Genomic DNA, 4,626 nt, shown 5'->3' with positions numbered 1-4,626 from the left:
CAACTCTCTGTGCCTCAGTTTCCCTGTCTGCTGGTGATACCACCTGCCTGGCATTGCTGCAGGGTGACATGAATCAACAGGCAGAATGGCTCAGCAAGCAGGAAACACGGGGTGAGCTGCTCCTCATGGCACAAGGGTGCCCCCCAAACTCTCAAATGCTTTCATTTGAAGAAAACCACTGTCACGAAGGCCGCATGGCCTGAGATGGGACAAGTGTGTTTGAAGGAACCGTGACTGATGGATACTCGAGGAGATGCACGGCAATGTGTATTTTACTGTAATGGATTTAAAAATCTAAACACTAGACATATTTTTTGATCACCCCCATTGACTCAATGTTCCTGGCAGTTTCTGTCAGACATTACAGTGTGTCCTCGGCAGCTCATTCACTGGCTCTGGCACTGTGTGACCTCCAGCTCTTCCCCAAGGTCACAATGACAGAAAAGGTCAATGTCAGGACGTCAGGCAGCCAGGACAGCACACTGAAGACACACAGGAAAGAGGACGCCAGAGCTGCTGCAGGAAGCGGTCAGGGTGATGGGATGATGCGCTTGGGGGGGGGGGCTTGAACTCCGGGGATCCTCCTGCCTCAGCCTCCTGATTGCTGGGATTACAGGCTTGCAACACCATATCCGGCCTCTGTCACACATTTTAAAAGTGTGAACCTTCTGGGCATTATCCGATCACGCCTGCTTCCGGGCGACTTCGTGTCAGGTGCCGTGTGTGTCGCTCTTTCGCCCCTGGCTCCCATTGCAGCCCCATGAGGCGGGCATCGGTTTCAGCCGCTCCGAGAGGCCAACGCCCGCCCCCGCCGGGGTAGGTGGCGGCGCCGCGGTGCAGGGGCTCCTGGGAAGCGGGCGGTGCCCGGAAGCTCGGTCTGCGCGGAGCAGCGCCCCCGCACGACCGACAAGAAGAGGGCGACTGGCTACGGTCCCGCCCCTGCGGCCCAGCCCCGCCAATCCCCGCGCTCTCCCGGGCCTTGCGTCACCTGTTGCCAGGCAGATTCCTACCCCCGGGGCGGGGCGGGGCGGTCAGCGCGCCCCCGAGTCCCTCGAGTCCCTCGTGGGTCCTTCCAGCCGGCAGGGAAGATGACGAGTTCCAGGAGCTGGGCCGTGGCCTGGGGCCGCCGTGTGGCTGCAGCTCCTGCAGGGAGGGAGGCTGGCTCTTCTCACAGCCCAAATTCCCCACCTAGCACTTTCCCTTAAACGTTAATGCTTTGAGCCCAGGGTTTTAGTTGTTTTTCCCCCCAGGGCGAAGATGGAGCCAGGGCCCCCAGGTGACCCTGAGCCGCGCCGCCAGCCCTGTTTAGAATTTTATTCCGAGACAGGATTGTGCTAAGCTGCTCAGTCTGGGTTTGAGTTTGCATCCTCCTGCCTTGGCCTCCTGGGAGACTGGGATTCAGGGACTGTCACTGTGCCCAGCTGATGCTGTTTTACGAGGAAGCTGCGGACTTTGATGGAGGAGCGCACAGCCGTGTGCTTGTGACGTCAGCACGGTCCCTGGGGGTTGTGCTGCGGGCCGAGGCTGGGCCGGCTCCTCTCAGTCAATAGGAGGCTGGGGCGGCTTCGGGGCACAGCCTCGCCCGGTCGGTCTGCAGTGGAAGGTGACGGAGCCTCTGGGCCCCTCAGTCTCTGGGCCACGCCCGGCTCCCTCTCGGCCCACGGCCCTGGCAGCAGCAGCCGCTGCCTCGGTTCCAGCTGCCCAACTGTCAGGCGCAGTGGGGTGGCAGCGGGTGCAGAGAGGCCTTCGCGGGGAAGGAGGTCGGTGGGTGAGCGTGAAGGCCGGGGAGGGGGAGGAAGCGGAGATAACCCGAATCTGATCAGCCTCGTCCGAACGAGAGGCCAGCATCAAAATATCACTCACCATTTGAGTCTGGGATCTGTGAGTTTAGATCTTTCCGTTCCCCATTGATTAGTTTTGTTTTTATTAAGAACTGGTTTCTGTGGTGCACACACAGCTCCTCAGGAGGCCAAGGCAGGAGAATTGCTTTGAGTCCAGGAGTTTGAGACCAGTGTAGGCAACATAGCCAGAGCCTGTCTGAAAATTAAAATAGGAAAATTAAACACAATTTTATGAGAGGGCAGGGGATTTAGCTCAGTGGCACCAAGATCCCCGGTTCCAAAAAAAAACCCACCCACAATTTTATGAGATTGGGTGTCCTGAACAAGCTTTGTCTCATTAAAGGAATAAAACAGCACCTTCATGTCACCCCTCCCCAAGCTTTCCACCCAGAATAGCCCAGCCAGGATGTGGACAGTGGTATTTTCCACCTGAAGTTGAGTGAGGCTGGCCTTGTCTTTTTTTTTTTTTATGATGGTGGGGATCGAACCCAGGACCTTTGCACTAACTACTTTTCTAGCCCTTTTACATCTTTATTTTGACATAGGTTCTCACTAAGTCACCAAGTTCCCTGAGTTGGGCTCACACGTGAGGTCCTCCTGCCTTAGCCTCCTGAGTGGTGGGGTTACAGGACTGTACCTCCGCGCCCAGCCTAGATGATTCTCTAGTTTGATTTCCAGGGTAGTGAACCAGGTTTGACATCTCAGAGCCCATTTGGATTTTACAAATTGCTGGAGCAATTCTGAGCTGCTGACCACACCTGCGTCTCAGGGCTCTGAGTGCCTGCAAGTAGGCAGGAGGAGCAGGCTGGGACCTGACTCCAATCGGTAAGAAGCCCATGGGACTGGCTCCCAGCACCCACGTGACTGGCTTCTCCAGGAAGCTGGCGGCTGGCTGTGATCTGCGATGGAGGCCTTCGGAGAGGCGGCCTGGTTTGGAGTGGCTGCTCCTCTGCCTGCCCAGGAAGCCTGAGTTTCTCCATTGCTAACTCAGTCTTCCACATTCACAACTGTCCCTGCCGGTCCTCTGTGAGTGTAGGAGGCCCCGGGCCCAGGGTCCTCTCGGGGTCCTTCCCTGAAAACGTCCTTCCGTAGTTATGTGGTGTTGTCTCTCTTGGGGCAGCAGCAAGCCCAGTGCCACTTTCTACGTCTCCTGGCCCATCCCTGTTCTGTTCCATTCGGACAGGAAGTGGTGCCGAGTGGGGCCTGGCAGGAAGTGGGGGCCTGAGGACCTGAAGCCTTTGCCCAGGGCTTCCTGGTCCTGGAGGGCAGATGGGTCAGGAAAGGGGACGTCGCTGTCCTCTTGGCCAGAGTGAGCCCGTTCGAGACTTCTGCCTCCCACGTCTTCTCCCACCTGTGCCTGTCCTCTTACCGGTTGTCCTGTCCTCTGCTTTCCCACTCTGGGCCATTGTCGTCCCATGTGGCTGTGTACAGGACAGCACTGTCAGGAGGCTTTCCTCAGCCAGCCCTGCCTGTGCCTCTGGGTCTCAGTCCCTCCAGCAGGCTGGGGCAGGGCACATGACGGGGACCTCGGAGGCAGGGGCTGGCTGGCTGCCCCGGTCTGGACGGAAGCCTGGCACCTCTCCCATCTGTCTTTGGCCTGGAAGAGGCGAGCAGAGCCCAGCTTGCTGTGCCCTGCCTCGGGCCCTGTGATGCCCTCTCTCCCAGAAGCCCCGCCCCACACTCCACTGGGCTAGAAACCCTGGGAAGGCAGGGTTTTTCCATATCCTGAGTCTAGCACAGCGCCTGGCTTAGCAGGTGCTCAGTAAGTCTCTGCTGAAAGAACTCATCCTGAGTAATCACAGCAGATGGAGTGCTTCACACCTGGCCAACGCTCTCGGGCAGGTGGACAGGTTGAGAACTAATATTCCTGAAGATTGATTGATTGATTTATCTGCAGTACTGAGGATTGACCCTAGGGCCTTCATAATGAGCTACTTCTCCAACCCCTCTACTCACCTTTTTAAGAATGTGTTTTGGGACAGAGTCTCATTAAGTCACTAAATTGCCCAGGCTGAGATCCTCCTGCCTTAGCCTCAGAGTGCTGGGATGACAGGTGTGCACCACCACATCTGACTTAATTTTTTTTTTTTTGTACCGGGGATTGAATTCAGGTCCTTGCGCTTGCGCAGCAGGTGGTGAAACCACTGAGCTAAATCCCCTGCCCACCTGGCTTAATTTTTAATTATTCCACAGTGAAATTCTTTTTTGGAGGTAAACAATTCAGACAACACGAGGGAAGCTCCTCTGTCCCAAGCCTGTTGCACCCTCCTCCTGCGTCCGGAAAACGTGTCCTGGAGCTGCTCTGCAGACGGCGCGGTCCCCCCTTCCCCGGGGGCGCCGCTCTGCACCGCGTGGTGTCGCACAGTGGACGAGTCCTTCTGCCAAGGGCAGCGTTGAGCCGCTGACGCTGACAGCGGGGCCACTGGCTCCCGGAGGGCTCTGTGCCTCCCGCTTCCGGGCACGAAGGCCCATGTCCCCTGTGCCGGGTGGGCTGCGTGTCCCTTATTTCCACGTCTCCAGGACCTGACGGTGAGAACCGAAGCCTCAGTTCCCTCGTGGCGGGCGAGCGGCAAGGACGGCGCGTGTGGAGGCGCAGGCGCCCCCTTTTCCGGTGGAACGAGGACTCCTCCGGCCGCTGAGCGCTCAGCGTGACCTTGGGGTCTGGGCGGCCTGGCCTCTGCCCGCTAGCCCTCTCAAGTACCTGCCCGCCCAGCCTCCCTCCCGTGCGCTCTGAGCACCTCAGCAGGAGCTGATGGGGTTGTGCTCCCGCCAGGCTTCGTGGGTT

General features: G+C 58.3%; 1 long non-coding RNA gene across 1 annotated transcript; it reads right to left on the bottom strand.

The window, feature by feature from the left end:
- Nucleotides 1-254: 254 nt before the first annotated feature.
- On the bottom strand, nt 255-3,751 carry LOC147820698 (uncharacterized). The gene is made up of 2 exons (XR_015448317.1): nt 3,211-3,751; nt 255-2,037 (listed from the first exon to the last, which is right to left on the bottom strand). It is a non-coding gene; the product is annotated as an uncharacterized LOC147820698 (long non-coding RNA).
- Between the last annotated feature and the right edge of the window lie 875 nt (nt 3,752-4,626).

Source organism: Heterocephalus glaber, unplaced genomic scaffold, assembly GCF_053883595.1.
Source record: "Heterocephalus glaber isolate CG9 unplaced genomic scaffold, H.glaber_assembly_v1.0 deba00001806, whole genome shotgun sequence".
NCBI lineage: Eukaryota > Metazoa > Chordata > Mammalia > Rodentia > Bathyergidae > Heterocephalus > Heterocephalus glaber.
The sequence above is the reverse complement of the archived record's forward strand: the minus strand, read 5'-3'. Positions and strand labels throughout refer to the sequence as shown.